Genomic DNA, 20,950 nt, shown 5'->3' on the forward strand with positions numbered 1-20,950 from the left:
GGGTTCATAATGGTTAGTGACGTGGGCCCTGAGGGCTGGCTGACTGGGAATCCTTGACAGAGTTCTCCTTTTTAGTCTAGGGATCTTGGTCTGTCAAAACGGACAGTGGCCTCCACCCAGGGCGAGAAAACGTCAACGTAATCAACTGGATTATTGTAGTCTGGTGTGGAGACCCCTAAGCCCAGCACTTGGGAGCCTCAGGTGGAAAGGATCACCATGCAACAGAGCCCAGCCTGCACTAAACCGTGAACTTCCAGTCACTCTGGGCTCACAAAAAATCCAGTCATTGCTCTCATCTTTGGCACGCATAGTGCTGTTTGCCATGTAGTGGGAGTGTGGCCAGGGCACTCCCAAGCATGTAGGGCAGCTCATTTCAGCTGTCTCTTGAGGAAGGTCAGCCCCAACTGCTAGTACCAACACATTTGGCCTGGGTAAAGATTCTGTGTGTCCCAATACCCTAGGCACAAGGGTCAAAATGTCCACAGTACATGCCACAGCATGTGAAGGTGAGTCCTGGATCACATCCAGTCCCAAAGGCAGGTGTTCGGATGGATTGGGTGGCTGGAGACAGGGCTGCAGAGGCCCAGCAGGGGGAAAGTCCACCCGGACCTGTGGAGATGGGTTTCCCATGGTACATGCAGCTAGAGGGAGTCAGGCCTGCACAGCAGACAGAGCAGAGTGAGCATGGGCCATAGGTGGTGGAAGCAGTGCTGAAATCAGCAGAATAAAATGATTAAAGGATCCACATACGGCATGAAACACAAACTATCCACTCACGTGGCACACATAACAGGTCAGCATATATAGAAAATCTTGCAGAGTCCAGACTATATTTTTACTGCTAGTAAGCAAAGTGACCACCATCAGATTGAAAATAAAACGCCAACATTCCATCATATATCTGTATACTAGGAGTGCACAATCTGAAAAACGAAATTAAGAAAATACACTTAAGAATGAACAAACATGCAGGTGATTCTTCTGTTACTGACTTGCCCTCTGCTCTCATTGCACATACTAAACATTCTCTTCCCTCTCAGAAAAAAAAAAAAAAAAAGAAATTAAAAATAAACGAAAAGGGCGGGAGAGGTGGCTTAGTGGTTAAGGCCCTGGCCTGCGAAGCTAATGACCTGGGCCACCTGGGTTCAATTCCCTAGTACCCATATAAAGCCAGATGCACAAAGTGGCACATGCATCCAGATTTCATCTGCAGCAGATGGAGGACCTAGTGTGCCCATTCTCTCTCTCTCTTCTTTTTGACTCTTTGCTTGCAAATAAATATTAAAATTTCTTAAATAAATAAATGAGTGGGGAGCTGCAGAGATGGCTTAGTGGTTAAGTCATTTGCTTGCAAAGCCAAAGAATCCTGGTTTGATTCTCCAGGACCCACCTAAGCCAGATGCACAAGGGGACGCATGCATCTGGAGTTCCTTTGCAGTGGCTGGAGGCCCTGGTGTGCCCGTTCTCCACCCCCCCCCCGCCTCTTTGTCTCTCTCAAATAAATAAATAAGATATACTTTTTAAAAAGATGATAAAAAATAAATGAAGAGTGTGCAAGAATTATACAATGAAAATTATGACAGCTTGTGAAAGAAGTGAAGGAACGTCCCATTAAATGCAAAAAAATGTCTGGTTCATGGACTGAGCACAATGTTTTAACTGGCAATATTATGTGAGTCATCCACTCGTTCTATGACTCCTATACAGTGTGAAAGGAATGTTCATGTGAACATTCACGTGGAAGCTCAAAATGCCATCAGAGCAAAACACCACTCCCAGATTCAAATCCTACCACAGACAACAGCAATGGATAAAGCAGGGTGTCACATGAGGATGAACAGATTAGGAGACCCAATCTCCCTCTACCTGCTCCCAAAGACTTTCAGTGGTTCTTGGACACTCCTCACGAAACCCAAGCTCGTTTTCAGTCTCCTAACCTGAACAACGCGTGCCTGGCCGTGTCATTTGTGGCCATCTCGCGGTCTGAACCTCAAGCTGCTCTCCTCTTTGCTCAGTCTAGGCTTAGATTTGAGTCACTTCCTGGATAGGGCTGTTTTCCCCCAAGTCTCACCTTGTCAGTCCATCTGCCAAGTTATTTCACCAGCTTTTTGTTATGACTATGTTTCTCATACTTCTATTGTCAGTTTATGCTGTCGTCTACCCCCTAATTTTGAACAGCTATCTCCTCTAAAAGGAAGCATTCCCTCCTGAAGAAAGAAAGGAGGCTATAAGACTCCAGAAGTTGAAGACAGTTACAAGAAGCTCAGGAAACTTAGACTCAGGGGTTCCGGCAATTAAGACTCCACACCTCTAGACTTGGGAAACCCAGGAAAACCCATACATGGTGACCACCCTAACTAGATGCCATGAGTCAGTCATCTTTGTTCTAGATCAAAGCACACTACTTCAGGCTGGAGCTGGGCACTGGTTAAGTAGGTCTCAGGACCTGCATGTAATCCTCAGTACTTAAAAATAAAACTAAAAATATCATTAAATATAAAACATAATATATTAAACACATATATATTAAATTAAACATATTATTCATTCATACCATATATATATATATCCCCTAATGCCTAAGTTCTAAAAGGTCAGAGTCCTACTCTTGTCCTCCATTATATTCCCTAATATCTTCTTCTTCAGGATGTGATATACAACATTTCAATTGTCATGCAAAACAAGCCACTTCTGGGAGCTAGAGAGATAGCTCAGCAGTAGAGCACTTGCCTAACCCTTCTACATGATGCCCTGGGTTCAATCCCCAGAGCTGGAGAGAAAATGCTAATTCCCATCCGAAGATTAAACAAATGAGCTAACAGAGGTACACAAATCAAAGTAGCAAATGATGAAAGTTACTACTGAGGACATTTTCCAATGGTGGGTATATCTGAGGTTTTAATACAAAGTGAGAAATTCTGCTTTTTGACTCTAAAGCTTAAAACTCCTTTGATAAACGTTGATCCAAGAATGCAGGTAACATGCAAGTAGAGACTGCTGAAATCTCCAGGGACCTAGGAAGCTGGGTGACAGCTACCAGGAGGTAGGCGAGGCCCCAAGGTCTGTAGTCTAATGGTAAGTAAAGACAGAGTACATGTGAGTCCGTCATGAAACCTCTTCTACTACTGAGAAGAGAAGCTGGAGGAGGAATAGGAAACACTGTTTTCACACAACATCTGGATGTTGCTAACCACAATTCCGCTGGTCATAAATCTTCATGAGCGCTACTAAACATCTGGGGGGCAGATGCACAAACTAGGATTCATAATCCTCAGAATATATAACATATTATTTATAAAAGTTTTTGCTTCATACTTTCTGCTTTTCCATAATAAATTACTACCTATTTGGAACTTTTGAAATCATTATAAATATGAGGCACTAAAAGTCTGAGTTTTTAATAAGTCAATCAGGAACAATACGTAATTACGGTGAATCAGAAAGCATTCCAGATTACAATGGCAGTTTGGTGGGCCCACATCTCTGTTTCTAGCTATATATTCTGGTTGCTACAATACCATGTTGGGACAACTAAGAACTGATGTGCCTGCTATGTGCACAGGACATTTATCTCTGAGGTGAAATTATCCATGGTGCTTAAGGAAAAGATAAGCTATAAAGGGAAACTGAAAGCCAAGCCTCAAAGGCCTTGGAGTGTATCCCATAGGTTAATGGACAAAGGGAGTAGATATAGGAACAAGCACAGCAACTCAGCCATGTAGTCACCTGAAAATGACAAGACACTTTTCAGAAAAGGTAATATTGGGGCTCACAGGTAAAGAACTTGCTGTGCCCACATGAAGACCTGATTTCAGATCCCTACCACCCTTGTACAATGTCAGGTATGGCAACACATCTGTTATCCTCGCACTGGAAGACAGAGAGGCAGATCACCTGGGCTTTGGTGGGTAGCTTGTCTAGCCAATTTGATTACCTCTGGATCAGACAGAGACCCTGTCTCAAGTAAGTCATATGGAAAGAGACTGAAGAAGACATCCAAAGTCAACCTATGGCTTCCACATGCATGCACCTAAACACATGCATACACACTACACACACACACACACACACACACACACACACACACACAACATGCACACAAGTGGTGTTAAAAGCAAACAAAAGTGCAGTCTAGAAGCTAAGATCTATACAACATCAGGCTCTTTGCCCATAGTGAGGTGCAGGAGACTTGAGAGTCTAAGGCAGACTGAGATTTCAGGTAAGTGGGAGAGAGACTACTGGACAGAAATGAGAACTAAAGAGACATTTTCATTGAAAGGCAGCCAATGATGGAGAAACAGAGCAAAGAAAGACAAGGTCAAGTTAAGCTGGAAATGTCCTTGTCAACCTTCTTAATTCATCTGGCAGCTCTTGTCTGTCATGACTCAGCTCAGGAGTGATTTTCTGAGAGTAAACATACTCTAACCTACATCCTCAATGTAGGGCCATTGCCCAAAGCACTTACACACGGTGTCTATCTTTATGCAAGCAGTTAGCTCTCTAATTGTTGTTGCATCCTCTGTCTAGACTAATGTGATTACAGTTAAGAACTATGTATTAATTTTTTTTAATTCACCACAGTATTAAATAAATAGGCATTTAATAAACAAACAGTAAATGGTAACTTATACGAAGAAACAGTCACAGACAATTGTTTCATGGAAAAATAACACAGAATTGGTACTCTTGCAGTCAGGTTCATATTGCTGGTAGAAATCACCCTACCAAGAGTGGCTTGTGGGGAGAAAAAAAAGGAGGTTTATTTTGGTTTACAGGCTCGAGGGGGAAGCTCCATGATGGCAGGGAAAATGATGACATGAGCAGAGGGTGGACGCCACCTCCTGGACAACATCAGGTGGACAATGGGAATAGAAGTGTATGCTAAAAATTGGCAAGGGGATACTGGCTATAATACCCACAAACCTGCCCTCAACAATACCCATAACAATACTATAACCTTCAAGAGTTTAATCCCCAAATCTCCATCAGCTGGGGACCTAGCATTCAGAACACCTAAGTTTATAGGGGACACCTGAATCAAACCACCACTTTCTGCCCCTGGTAAACTGATAACAATCCATGATGTAAAATGCAATGCATTCAGTACATCTTTAAAAGTCCCCATAGTTTTTATCAATTCCAATGATCTTCAAAGATTCCCGTAGTCCGAGGTCTTTTAACTGAGCCATAATACCAAAAAATCCCCCCCAAACCAAAAATGGCACAGGATAAACATTCACTGTAAGATCTGGCATTGGGCATATCAAAGAAATATTCAACTAATACAAGATTTAAACAGGGTAAACATCAAATTCTGTAGCTTCAAGTCCAACAACTCTAGCCAGTGATGAATCTCCAAGTCCGATAATTCTAACCAGCAACATTTCTCTGGAGTTCCAATTCTGCCCTTCTAGCTAGGCTACTCAAAGTCCTGGAAAACTTCATTGAAGCCGGCAGCTTTCCTTAGCAGCTATCTTGTGGTCCTGGCATCTCCACTGGGTCTCCACTGCAATCCACAGTTCATCCTCATGGTCCCATCGGGTCTCCATGCAGGCAACCAGCAAACCTGCCTCACACTTCCCATGGCCATTTCCAAAACACAAGACTGTGTTGCAAATTCACCGACCCTCTCTTTCCTGCATTTCTTATACTACACAATACCAGGAAGTATGCCAATTTGTTAATCCAGGGGGGAATAAAGCAGACTTTGAAGAACAGGACACTCCTTGAGCATTCAGGCCCCTTCAAAAACTGCATTCTTTCTGGTGTCCCAAATGCAGGCCCAGTCTCAATGGTTGTGATTTCTCATTTGCAGCTGAACAGGCAGTAGTTTCAACCTAAAGATTTCTTTCTGTGCCATATCCCTCTGCTCACACCAGTCCATTTCTATGCAATGCAACCCTGCACAAATTCTCAGGACATGGGCATACCACCAAGCCTCTCACACAAACTGTTTATATCCCAGTCCAGGCAAAGCTCCTTTTTACCCTCATAAGCCAAACCTCACAGTTCGTAGTTCTTACAGCATTCAGATCTTTCAACTCTGACCAGAAGAATCCATCAAGCTGTACTTACAGCACTGCAAGGTGTCTCTCAGGCCAACCAAGGTTTCAAATTTATCTATATTCCTCTTGAAAATCAGCTCCAATAGGCCAAAGCCACAGTCAGGAGTCTTGCAGCAAATGACACCAGTCCTAAGTACCAACATTTGTGCTGCAGTTAGGCTTGCGTTGCTGGTAGAAATCATCCAGCCAAGAGCAGTTTGTGAGGAAAAACGAGGTTTATTTTGGCTTATAGGCTCTAGGGGGAAGTGCCACAATGGCAGAGATAAACAACAGCATGAGCAGAGGGTGGACACCACCTCCTGGCCGAGATCAGATGGATACCAAGAACAGGAGAGTGTGCCAGACACTGGCAAGGGGACACTGGCTATAACACCCAGAAGCCCACTCCCCAAAATAGACTGCCTCTAAGAGGTGTTAATCTCCAAATCTCCATCAGCTGGGAGCTTAACCATTCAGAACACCTAAGTTTATGGAGGACTCCTGAATCAAACCGCCACATGTACAGAGGTGAGAACAAGGCTTAGGATTGAACTCAGGGTGTTAGTAAAATGCAAGCTCAGTGACATTTAACACAACTCAGTTACTTAATAAATTTTAATTTTCAAAGCTACACATTTTAAGGCACTGGGCCTATTAACAAGTGCTCAGATCATTACAATACTGATTTTATTATTGACATATAAATTTAACTTAAAACCACTAAAGTACCCAAGTAATATCTATGCCTACTTTATAGAAAGCTTTGCAAAGTTACAGAGATTATGGGTTTACTATGGCTCACAGTTGCAGAGATTTCAGTCCATAGTCCCTTGCCCCATTTCCTGTGAATCAGAGGAAAGTTCCTCAAGGTACAAGCATGGAGTGAAGGAAGCTGCTTACCTCATGGTGACCCGAAGTAAAGAGAAGAAAGGCCCAAGTACTCACTATCTCCTGTGAGCATAGACCCTATTTTTCTCACTTCCTCCAGCCAGGTCTCTGCTCTTCATGGTTGTACTACCTTAGATCATCACCATGGGCTGGGGACCATTCTTTAAGTACATAAACCTCTTATGAACAATTAAGATTCATATCATAGCAAAGAGAATTTTACAGTGTGTTAGAGTAAAATAAATGCACCAGGAGACTCATCAGTTCTATCTATAAAATATATGTAGGTATTTATAAAATATATATACTGGCACAAAGACTGACTCACATATTCCTGATCTGGACCTGCTGGAGTGGCTGACATACCTGATGGGCAACTCAAGGCCCAGACAATAGGGTTGGGAGAGTTTGTGGGGGAAGAGGAAGGGGTGGTGGTGGGGAGAAACAAACACAAAACTAAATCCTTGGAGATAGACCAAAAGATATAACCCTCAACAGGAGTAAGGGGGGGAGCACCTGAAAAGAAGGGCCCTGTGGAGAGGGTAGGATGAAGCCTCAGTTTAGGAGAAAATTTTTTTCTGGACTATAACTCCCAGTACCAGATATTGGTTGCTACCCACATTGAGCTATTGATTGGAGAGACCTATGAGGTTCCCAAATCAAGACAGCTTTCTGTCAAAGCAAATGATTGCTCACCTGCGGCCAAAGGTAAGATGCTGTTGCTGAAGACACCATATGCTGCCAACACAGAGGATGGAGAGACCTGTCTGGAATCTGGAAGAGACCTAGTCCTCAGACAGCCTATTTAGTGCTGGAAAGTGCTATATGAGCTACTGGGGGAAAGTAGCTGACAATGGTGTGAGCAACCAGGGACCTAAGCTACTCAGAAGCAAACACCCTGATAGGATGTACATGCCAATGCAGTAGTGGCACACAGTCTTGGTGAGTAACCAATCATTTTCTGATTGGCTAAGAGATCTTCTCCGTGGAAGAGAACCCATATCTGGAATTGGGCACCAGATCAGAATCCTATGGAGACAAAGATTATGCTCTCCAGTGTCAAGCTCTCACTAGTCTTTGGCTAAAAGAGGGGTTACCTACATCAAATACTACCTAAATTAATAATGCTTATCACATTTAAACTGTGCTGACTTCACTTGATATTAGAAGGTAGTGAGACCAGAGGAGATAAACGACCCTTCACACTTCAGTCAAGCCACAGCTGAAACCAAGAGGAAATGAGGAGATGAGCATGAGTTCTGCTTCCATGGTGAACCTGATAATCAGCACCAGGGTGCAGGAGACAGACCCTGAAGATACTCAACACCTACCAAAACAGAGATCCAGAGGCTCCTAAGAGCTCATCACTGAAGTAGACTTAAACCTCACCCAGCACAGCTCAGGGAATTTTTGCAGAAAAGGGGGCAGATTGTATGAGCCACAGGTTGAGACATCATGCCCAGAGACATCCTCCACCCCCTCCCCAAAATTACTGACTGGTGCTCCCGCAATGCACAAACCACAACCCCATGGGGAATACCTGCAATCCCATTGAGGAGCGCCCCCAGCAGAATGTGGGCAGGGACGAGGGAAAAGAGGGAACCAACACATGATGTATCCATACAAAATATGTTGATAATAATAATAATAATAATAATAATAATAATAATAATAATATAAAAAGAAGATCATACATTATGACTAAACTGGTTTCACACTAGGGATACAATGTTGGTTTTACATATGCAGATCAGTAAGCACAATAGACCATATAAATAGACTTATGGACAGAAGTCACATGATCTTCTCAATCAATATACAGAAGACTTTTGACAAAGCTCAACCTCCCTTTATGATAAATTCACTGATAAAAGTAGAAATAAAAAGACAATATTAAGGCTACATAGGACAAAATTGTGGCCATTATATAAAATAGGGAAAAGCTAATGATATGTTTTTCTAAACTGTGGAATGGGTAAGGAGTACATACTCTCTTCACCCTTATTCACTGTAGTATTTGAAGTTATAGCTAGAGCACTAATATAACAGAAAGAAATAAGAAGGAGTAGGAAACAGGAAAAGAAGTCAGATTCTCCCTAGTGAATGATGACAACATGGTCCTAAACTTAAACGAGCATAAAGATACCATGATAAAACTCTAGAAACTTCAGTAAACTAGAAGCCTTTCTATGTACCAGTACCAAAATGCTGATAAAGAGACCAGGGAGAAAAATCCCATTTATAATAGCTTCAAAAACTGATGGATACCCAGGAATAAACCTAACTAGGGAGGCAAAAGATTTCTGTAAGAACTTTAAAATACAAAAGACAAGAAATTGAAAAGAAATTGCTGGAGGGTGTAAATGCCACTTAAGCTCATAGAATGGCAGAATTAATACTGTGAAAATGACCATCTTAACAAGAATAGTCTTCAGATTCATTTCATTCCCCATCCAAATCCCAGGTGCATTTTCCCTTAAATGAGTGAAAAACAATCAATCCTTAAATTCATATGAAAGCACAAATTATCCCAAATATCTCAAGCACTCCTTAAGTAGGAAGATCAGTGCTACAGGTATCATCATATCTGATCTTAAGTTATGTTAAGGGCAGAAATAATATATGATCCTAGTAACAAATGAGCCATAGGTACTATATTAGATACTTTCCTTATGACTGTGACAAAATACCTCAGAAGAGCAACTCAAGGAAGGAGGAGTTTATTTTGGCTTGCGGGGGGAAGGTAATGGCCCATGTGGTAGGAATGTTGTGGTGGCAGAAGCTTGAGGTGGCTGATCACATTGCACATGCTGTGAGAAAGCTGACAGAGATGGTCTTTTGTCCTTTTATTCTGCCTATGACTCTAGCCCACGGGACGGTACTGCCCATGGTTCTGGTGGGTTTTCCCAGCTCAACTTAATTTAGAAACTCTCACGACATAACAAGAGGTTTGTCTCCCAGTGTCTTCTAGATCAAGATTAGCCATCACGCTCACAAAACCAGCATGATAGTAGCACAAAAAAAGACAGGCAGACTAACATGGAATATAATAAAGTAACCAGAAATAAATGCACATTGCTACAGCTACTTAATTTTTGACACACATAAGAAGAAAGATGCTTTTTTTTTTTTTTTTTAAACAGTGGTGCCGGGGAAACTGAATTTCCACACACTGAAGGAAATTTGATCCATATTGTTTACCCTGTACAAAAATCAATTCAAAATGGATCAAGAACCATAATCTAAGACCTGGAAGTTTGAAACTCCTAGAGGAAAACAAATGTAATATACTTCAAACACAGGCATAGGAAAGGATTTTCATAAGATCTGTAATGATACAGGAAACTAAGACTGAGAGAAAGGGTCACATGAAATGTAAAAGCTTCTGCATAGCAAAGGAAACAACCAACAGTGTGAAGAGACAGCCTAAAGAGTTGGAAAAAATCTTTGCCAACTACAGATTGGGCAGTAGCTTAATGTATAGAACACAGAAATAATTGCAAACATTAAATAGCAAAATCTTCCAAGTAACACATGAGCCAATAAGCTGAACAGACAGCTCTTGAAAGAAGAAACATAAGTGAACAATAAATACATGAATAAGTATTCAACATCCTTTGCCAATAGGAAAATGAAAAGAATGACTCTCACCAAGGGAGTAAAGGAAAACAAGCACTAGTGAGGATGTGGGGAAAGAGGACCCATGTACTGCTTGTAGGAATGTAAACTTGTGCAGCTATAGAAATCATTGAGGCAGTCTCTCAAAAAAGTCCCCTATATAGAACTTCTCAGCTATACCACATATATGATAGACTCTAAGTCAACATATCACAAAGATGCTTGTACAACCATGCTCACTGCATCACCACTCATAATAGGTAGGAAACAAAACCAGCCCAGATGCCCATAAACAGATAAGCCAGTATAGAAATGTGGTATGTATACATAATAGAATTTTATTCCAGAACAGAGGAAAATGAAATCATTACTCTTATAGAAAAATGGATGGAACTGGAACTCATGTTAAGTGAAATAAGCAAGGCTCAGAAAGACAAATTCCTCATGTGTTCTCTCTTTGTTTTTTAATAAATATTTTAGTTATCTATTTGAGAGAGAGAGAGAGAGAGAGAGAGAGAAAGAGAGAGAGAGAGAGAGAGAGGCAGATAGAGAGAGAATGGATGCACCAGGGCCTCCAGCCACTGCAAATAGACTTCAGACTCATGTACCACCTTGTGCATCTGGCTTATATGGATACTAGGGAACTGAACTTCTGTCCTTAGAGTTCACAGACAAGTGCTTTAACCACTATCCCATATCTCTAGCCCATCTTGTCTTTTCTTATAGGTGGAAGCTAGACTTAAGTGTGTGTGTGTTTAGGTCATGAAACTAAGAAAGGGAAGATGAGAAGGGAGGAAGAAATCTTAAGGAGGTGGTGATAAGGTAATAGAATATATGTGACATGAAAGAAGAAATACAATGGCACATAGATATGGCATGCCAGAATGAAACCCAATGCTTTTTATAATAACTTAAAAATTAATAGGAAAGGAAAGAAGATATAGTTAACACCATTCATTTACAAGGAAGAATTGACGAGCTATTTTTCAGCCTTTAAGTTCAACAGACACCAAGAATTGTATAAGGATTAGTTTATTCAGGCTGGAGAGATGGCTTAGCGGTTAAGCACTTGCCTGTGAAGCCTAAGGACCCCGGTTCAAGGCTCGGTTCCCCAGGTCCCACGTTAGCCAGATGCACAAGGGGGCACAAGCTTCTGGAGTTCGTTTGCAGAGGCTGGAAGCCCTGGCACACCCATTCTCTCTCTCTCCCTCTATCTGTCTTTCTCTCTGTGTCTGTCGCTCTCAAATAAATAAATAAAAAATTTAAAAAAAGATAGTTTATTCTGTTTTGTTGAGAATCTGATATCCAGGTACATTGAATGGTGTCAAGTGTGACTGTTTTAGGAGCTCCAGTTTGGGCAATCCTTATATCATTCCTATGGAATTATGTGCACATAGCGCCCCTGTTTGACTGTAAAAGGATATGATTGATTTAAGTCACAATTAGGATTTCTTTCTTTCTTTTTTTTTTCGAGGTAGGGTATCACTCTAGGTGAGGCTGACCTGGAATTAACTATGTAGTCTCAGGGTGGACTTGAACTCACAGTGATCCTCCTACCTCTGCCTCCCGAGTGCTGGGATTAAAGGTGTGCGCCACCACACCCGGCCACAATTACTATTTATATATAATTCTTGTACCTTTAGAGACTACTTTATTCACAGAGAAGATGAAACCTGAAGACCAGGGGGCTGGAGAGATGGATTAGCTTGTGAAGCCTAAGGACTCAGGTTCGATTCCCCAGTATCCACATAAGTCAGATGCACAGGGTGGTGCATGGGTCCAGAGTTGGCTTGCAGTGGCTAGAGGCCCTGGTACACCCATTCTTTCTCTCTCCTGAAGATCAGTTGTGAGGTCTCATGAAGATATGCCCTCTGAGAGGCCTATCCTCAGCAATACTTTATTTGACCCAAGGCATTAATTTCTTGAAACAAAAGAAAATAGAAGATGGTTGACAACACCACATGACATCATGAGATCTATCCTCTCTTGAAGTTTTCTAAGAGGACACAATGCCAAGACTTGGCTTACCAAGTAGAGATTGTGACGACAACTTCTTGGAATAGACTCTTACTGATGTCCCCTCCTGTCTAGAGAGGAGGGTAGTGGGAGTGGCAGAGCGTTTCAGTCTTACTTATTCTCATATTTCATTCTTGAGAGTCTTTTGGTTTTAACCATTGTTCTGAAAGAGGAATTGTTCTACCAGGTTTAAAATGATATACATACGAATTACTTAAAAGTTTCTGCATACAATCAATAACTCTGTGTCTTGTGACCCCCTTCCTCCCATAGGAAGGCCAGACTTATCATATGTGTGTGCTTCTCCATGACCTGCAAAGTTTTCCAAGAACAGGCCACTGCTTAGCTATCTTCCCTTACTTAATCCTTCTGGCTCCCTGTATGGGATAGTTATTAGTATTATAGATGATAGAGGCATAGAGCTAGAGCTAAGACTAGTGATCTATAGTAAACACAACCTTATAGTATATATACTTCTTTTAAGGGTAAACTCCATCTCACGAGAGTTGTTTATGTTGGTGGTTGTAGATGACTAGGGTCCAGAAATCAAGCATTTAAGCATGCTTATTCATAAGGCTCTGGGGGCAAACTGAACACGTGGAGTATTCACGCAGTTGGAAAGTAGTAATCAGCAGGGATAGTGTTGAGAGTCTGCTCTGGTCTGAATCTGAACCGTCTCCTACATGGACTGATTTAGGAGGTGGTGGGACCTTGTGGAGGTGGAGTTTAGCTGGTGGAAGTGGATCCCTGGGAGAAGGACCTTTGAAGGCTAGGGTGTGTTGCTGGGGGCAGGCTGATGGGTGCTATAACTAGCTTCCTCTTGCCAGTGTTTGGCACACTCTCATGCTATGGCATCTCGCCTGCTGTGGTAGAGGTGATGTCCAGCCTCTGCTCATGCCATCTTTTTCCCTTGCCATCATGGAGCTTCCCCTCAAAACCAAAATAAACAACTTTTCTCCCATCAGCTGCTTTCAGTCAGGTGCTTTATCATCTCAGCAGTTCAAAGGTAATTTCAACATCCAGCTATGCCAGGTCCCTTTTATAAGGTAACTAATGCTATCTTGGGGGCCCAATGACATTCCAAAGGGTCCTTCTCCAGACAACATTGCATTGAGAGTGTTGAGATTTCAAAATGTGGATTTTGGAGAGACATATTTAGTCCATAATACTTGCTCAAGCCAAGTACCTAGCTGTTGCTCTGCGGGTGGGGCCCCGGGTGAGGCTGCCCTTCGCAGGCTTTCTGCCGCCTAGCGGTGAGGACGGGGAGTGACAAGTTGAACACGGGCGTTTCCCTCTGTCGGCTTTACGATTTGTTCTCTTGCTCATTCAGCCTGACACAAAACTGTACCACATTTTATTAAAAGTTGGGCTGGAGAGATGGCTTAGCGGTTAAGTGCCTGTGAAGCCTAAGGAACCCGGTTCGAGGCTCAATTCCCCAGGACCCACGTAAGCCAGATGCACAAGGGGGCGCACACGTCTGGAATTCGTTTGCAGTGGCTGGAGGCCCTGGCGCGCCCATTGTCTTCCTCTCTCTCTCTCTCTTTCTCTATCTATCTACCTTTCTCTGCCACTTTCAAATAAATAAATAAAAATTTTAAAAAAGTGTTATAAAAGCTGTGAAAGAAATAATTTAAACCGACCTCCTTCGTTCTGTTCTGCTTGAACCCCAAATACCCAAGTAGAGAGTGCCCTGAAATGTGACTCTTTGCAGGAGCCCTCCCCAGGCGGTCGTGGTGAGTATCTAAGCTCCCAGACCCCACACCCACGTCGTTGGTTGACACATCCAGCGCAATTGCTCCTGAGTACTGGGAGGGGACTCGTCAAGTTTGAGCCTGTGGCTCAAGCCTCTAATCCTTGCCATTCAGGAGGCTGAGGCAGGGGGATGGCACATTCAAAGCCTATCTGTGAGACCCTGCCTGAAAATAGAAACTTAAAGAAGGGCGGGGAATATAGCTTAGTGTTAGAACACTACATTCAACTCCCAGAACTGAAAAGAAAAGAAAAGAAAAGAAAAGAAAAAAAAAAAAAGTAATTCCATTCCAGCTGTAGCCTCTTAGGCTGAGGTGGTCCAAGTGCACTTTAGGCTGGCTCCCCCTTGGGGCACATATGTGAGGTTTTCGTGGGAGGTTTTTCTCAGGGAATATCTTCTCCTTGTTTCTGTCCAGGTCTCTGATCTCCTAAAATGGGCAAGCCACCCTAGAGCACGGCTTCTTTGAATCCTAGCCAGCTTGTTGATGCCAGTAATAAGGCCTGCTGTTTTTGGCAGCCCGGGCTTCCACCCTGATGGTGGTCTTTTTTTTTTTTTTTTTTAAATTTATTTATTTATTTATTTGAGAGCAACAGACACAGAGAGAAAGGCAGATAGAAGGAGAGAGAGAGAATGGGCGCACCAGGGCTTCCAGCCTCTGCAAACGAACTCCAGACGCGTGCGCCCCCTTGTGCATCTGGCTAACGTGGGACCTGGGGAACCGAGCCACGAACCGGGGTCCTCAGGCTTCACAGGCAAGCGCTTAACCGCTAAGCCATCTCTCCAGCCCGATGGTGGTCTTCTTGCTTCAAGCCCAGCTGCCTTTCTCATATCTACCTGAGCCCGGGAGATTCCAGCCTATTGTAACACCAAATAAATCAAATGGTAGGAAGGCTGGCTTCCCTCTGATGGCTATCTTACCTTCTCATCGCCCCTGGTCAGATCCATAAGCAGATGGCCCACGGCTCCTACACCCAGGCTCAGTCGTCTCCCCACATGGTAGAAGTTCGTGATTCCAGAGTCAAGGCAGTGGTCGCGGAAGAACTTCATTACAACAAGCTGGCGGGCAGTTTTTTGAAGGCAGGGACTCTTTTTTAAAGAACCACCCTACTGGGAAGTTGATTTAGGGGTGGTTTATTAACGGAATGGGGGGGGGGTTAACAGGTTAGTGGGTGTCTCTTCACAGCTGGAAGCTGGAGGCTGGAGGGGGCACACTTGATCTTAGTGGCCTGTTCTCACGTTCTCAAGATGTCTGCCCCTCAGTTCTACAAACCCCAGGAGCAACAGCCTGCATTTCGTGGGCTACTCTTGTCACTGATGCATTTGCTCACGTGCAGTTCCTGACACGCTACTCAATAAACCGAGTAGAAGGGATAACTAACCCGTAGTGTCTTGTTGATTCCCCAGCTGGTATCACGTGGCGTCTCCCGGTTACTGTCAGGGAGCGAGACACAAGAGCTGGGCTCAGATGCTCAGCGTTGTCGCTGTGAATCCAGATGCCTCTTTGTGGTCCTGACATCGCCAAGATCTCTGAGCGCTCCCCATTCTCTCTCGCTCTAAGGAAATTGCAACTCCACCGATGATACACGGCAAGCAATCATTCCCCCTCTTCCTTGTTCCTAATCTTTCCTTACGTAGGGAAATGGTGTGAGGGGGTTTGGGGATTGTTGAGAGCAACAGAACTATGAGCGTTCAGCCTGCTAAAACATCTTGGACGAGTGTATGTCCTCTCGCTATTGGCAACTCTCTCTAGAATGTGAAGGTCTTCACGTACCCTGGCCTTCTGCCCTTGGTTTTGGGATAGACAACGGAAACGGCACACTCAATCACTTCATTGTACACGGGACAAGGGCTTTATATCATATATCCTGGTCCATACTTTGAAGAGTTAAGTCAGAAGGCTCTGGAAGTGGAGTTATGAAATGTCTGTAAATGTGCCTGGCCACCCACCTAGGTGGGATATCCTTAGCGAAGAGTGAATAGAGTGGATCTAGTCCATATTCCAGCTGCAAGACTGCCCCCCAGTGGACATTCTCAGATCTAGCAGGAGAAACTAAAATTACCGCAAGCAGAAACTCTCCTTCCATAACAGTAAAAATATTCCGTCCTTAATACTTTTCTGTTGAGTAGAAGTAACTTAAAACTTTCCATATTACATTTACTTCTAGTAATATTCTTTTAGTTTAGGAAACTCATCTAATTCCCAACATTTAAAAATCAAGAAGAATAGTCTTTAAAATTGCATCTATATTATTTGGCAATTTTATCAAATCGCTATGATTGTGTGGCAAATGGGAGTTCAAACAGAAAGTGAAAATTTATTGCCAAAGAAATAGGCTTGCCTATTGTGAAAACTTCAGATGGTGGACAGGTACACTGAATGCTCCTTCAGGTTTTTATTTTTTATTTTTCAAGGTAGGATCTCACTCTAACCCAGGCTGACCTGGAATTCACTATGGAGTCTCTGGGTGGCCTCGAACTCATGGCGAATCCTCCTACCTCTGCCTCCCAAGTGCTGGGATTAAAGGCGTGTGCCACCACACCCGGTTGGTTTTCATTTTTTAATTTATTTATGAGAGAAAGAGAGAGAGAGAAAGAGAGAGAGAGATAGAGGTTGAGAAAATAGGTGCATCAGGGCCTCCAGCCACTACAAATGAACTCCAGACACATGTGCCACCCTGTGTATCTGGTTTACGTGGATTCTGGGGAACTGAACCTGTGTCCTTAGGCTTCGCAGGTAAGCACCTTAACTGCTTAACTGCTAAGCCATCTCTCCAGACCCCTGTTTTTTGTTTTTGTTTTTTTTTTTTTTTTTCCAGCTGCAGTAGATGTTATTCTGGAAGGGTACCATATGAAGTGGCAAGGACAGTAACCACACTCTGAAATGACCATGGAACCTCCTTCTTCACATCTTTCTGGTGGGGCTGGAGAGTTTGTTCTAACATTGTAATGGACACCATGTCTTTCCTTGAAGTTATCAGGATTCGTGCTCCTCTTCATTTCCTTCCTCTGGTTAACACTGACTCTCTCAGTCTCTTTCATGATGCTTCCCAAGAGGCTGTCACCATTGTGTGGATGTTACCTCTGCTTTGGTTTGAATGTTCAAGTCTCCTCCACAACACGTGCTGAGATGTCATCTTCAACACAAGAGCTTTGGGAGATGGGGCACCTCCTAAACCAGCAAGCGATTAAGGAGACTCCTCATAGATGGGGATTAGTGTTCTTACAAAGGGGGTTAGGGCAGGGAAAGCTTACCCCTTCCACACCCTGTCTGCCTTCCACCACATGAAGTTGCAGCAAAGGTGCCATTTTGGAAGCAGGAATGGGGGCCCTCACCAGATAACATATCTTCAAGCACCTTGATCTTGGACTGCTTATCCTCCAGCAATGTGAGATGTTAAGTCTCTGTTGTTTATAAACTGCCCACTCTGTGGTATTTTGTTAGAGCAGAAAAAAATAGAGTCAGAAACTTTCTGTGGCTAAAGGCCCCAACGATTCTCCCTCCTGCCTACCTGGGCATCTGACCGGGTTGTGCGGTTTTGAAGCACAGCTCCCCAGCTCCAGTGGCTCTTTATCAAGAGAAGATGAAATCCTCTTCTCACCAGGAGCTCTTTAACTTTGATTATTTTTTTTTTCAGAGTTATCCGATAAAGCACAACGCAGATGACCTAGTGCCCAAACTGTAAGAAAACATGAGAATATTGATAAAAAATATATTCCAAATTACTCATTCTTGGCACCCCACTAATTCTAGAATCCCAACTCTCCTATTTTTGAACTGGGTGTCATTAAACATGCATATTTTACAACTATGTGCTCTGACACTGTAATAGTTAAACTTGATTGTCAGTTTGCCTGGATCTGGAATCCCCTAGGGTGTATCTGTGAAGGAGTTCCTAGATTAGGTTAATTGAAGTGGGAAGACCCGCCTTAATGGTACACAGCACCATTGCATGGGCTGGAGTCTTTAACTGATAGAGATGAGAACACGCAATGAACACCGGCGCTCGTCAATTCTGCTTCCTGACCACAGACGCAGTGTGGTCCGCCGCTTCAAGCTTCTGCCCCAGACCTTCTCCACCATGATGAAGCCATGCACCAAAATAAACCCATCCCTCTTTAAGTGGCTTTTGTCAAGCATAGTTTCGCAGCAGTAAGGACGGTAGCTAGTACAGGCATCATGGTAGAATTGGTAGCTGTCCAGCTGGTGTGGCCAGATCATTGCTTGCTGGTTGACGGCTGACTCACTGGCTGAATAGCACAGTGAGCAGAGACCCGCGTAGGCAGGCCTCCAGGCTACACTCGAGTACATTGTTTGTATTAGGGGCTTCAAGTGGTTTGAAGCCTGTATTGGGATACTTCAATATCATGCTGCATGCTCTTCGTCTCGGCCCACTTTCTCTCTCTCTCTCGCCATATATACATATTTTTTTTTCTTTCTTTATTTGCAAGCAGAGACAGATAGAAGACAGATAGAGAGAATGGGTACACCAGGGCCTCCAGCCACTGCAAATGAACTCCAGATGCATGTGTCACTTTGTGCAGCTGGCTTTACATGGGTCCTGGGTAATCAAACCTTGACTTTGCTGGCAAGTGCCTTAACCACTAAGCAATCTCTCCAGCCCTGAGCCCCTAATTTCTAATGAACAGAATACGCAGCCAGCTTGCTGTAAATCAGACTTGTAGCATCAGACTTCTATCTCTGGTAACAATTTGTGGAGTTGCCGACTACATCTGTAGTATTTGGTCCGACATGGTCAGGGTTTAAGTTAATAACTAGAATGACCTAGTTTTCATTCCTATTTCCAACTCTGGGCTAGCTGGAGAAAGCCATATCTATCTATCTATTTATCTGTATATCTAATCTATACCATCTATCTGACTAGATCTATCTATCTATCTATCTATCTATCTATCTATCTATCTATCTATCTATCTATCATCTATCTATCTGTGTATATATGGGATATCCAGCTTCCCTGCTAATGGCCTCCAAACTGGACACCCTGAAGGATACTCATTTTCCCTGCTTTATAGCTCTCTTACGCCTTTGCCTATACATTTGATTTTCTACAGAATGCAAGTGGTCATAGCCAACTCCCTCAGATTAGCAAGTTCTGAATTCACCGTACTTTCCTCTTTCAGGTTGTCTTCATGTGTTTCTACAGAAATAATTTCAATTCTATCAAATAATCCACAGGGATCAATTCAATTCTATGTAGATAATGCAAGCAACAAGAAAGGGCTTTAGTAAGATTGCAAAACAGAAAAAGAACCATTTCTATGTGGTAAAAGTTTAAGACTGACTTATTTCCTTCAGACCTCTTCCATAGGTCACTTCCAACTTTTCCTGTCACCACAGAAATTTGTAATAAAACAGGACACTTTAAAATGCTGAATTTTGTTGCCTTTAAACTGAAAACATTTTTGAAGCCAAGGCAGTTATTTCTACAGAAGATGCTTGTGGGTTCATTAATTAAAAAGAATGTACAGAGTATTTGAAATATTATCATCTGGGCAACTTTATTCCACATTTATAAATACTCTACAGTCTCAGCATAATTAAGATAATATGAAAGGAGTTTGAAATATGGTGATAGCCTAAAACCCGAAAATAATTCTTTATAACATGAATAATTATCTCATTGGTTTTATAACCTAATGGAAATTAAAGAGACAAAACCCTGGGTATTTTAATTTTGTGAAATCATATGTATTCTGGGAAACCAGCAACAATTCACGGCATCTTCCTATTTAAGAATCCTTGTTCTAGAAATGCTCTCCTTGGAGGTGTTTCAAAGAAGCAAACTTTCTGGTGTCCTTCTCCATAAGACCTAGAAGATATGAAGCTCTCTGTAAGGCATATCTGGTTTAAATCCAAATTTACTTCTTATTTGAATAGAGTTGCAGATAGGACCTCATAGTGTCTGAATAAGTGTGCTTACTTACTTCTTTAAAAAGACTATTATGATTCTTCTCCAGAGACATAGAAAAAGCATGTGAGAGAGTGTTGTAGAAATTGTCATAGTTTCTAACTTTGTGTGAGTCACTTTAGTGTCAACCATTTATATGATCAGTCAGACATACATATGTCACTTGTACCATGACTTCAGAGTTATAGATCCTACAGGGAACTCCCCAGATTTTCTCTTACTTCATGTTTTCATTGTTAGGTATATTTTAATAAAGTCAATATCAAAGTTCTTAAAGAACACTTGATGGCAGGTTGGTGAAATGCAAAACAAGCTTCTGTCAGACATCATTTAGAGGATGAGTGTGTTGCAACATGTCATTTAACCCTTTTGTTATCTGACCTGTTTATTCCCTACCTTTTCTATAGTTAATTTACATTGACTATGTTATCTTTTATTAAAAAATTGATTAGCATATGTTAATCATATGCAGTAATGGCTTTCATTATATATAATGTATTTTGTTCATAGTTACCCGCAATACCCTCACTTATTCCCTTCTTATACCTACCAATCCCCTTCCCTTTTTCAAAACCAGTCCCTCATTATAATGTCTTTTCATTGTCTCTCTCCCTTCCTTCCTTCCTTCCTTCCTTCCTTCCTTCCTTCCTTCCTTCCTTCCTTCCTTCCTTCCTTCCTTCCTTCCTTCCTTCCTTCCTTCCTTC

The sequence above is a fragment of the Jaculus jaculus genome, chromosome 5, assembly GCF_020740685.1.
Source record: "Jaculus jaculus isolate mJacJac1 chromosome 5, mJacJac1.mat.Y.cur, whole genome shotgun sequence".
In the NCBI taxonomy this organism is placed as follows: Eukaryota; Metazoa; Chordata; class Mammalia; order Rodentia; family Dipodidae; genus Jaculus; species Jaculus jaculus.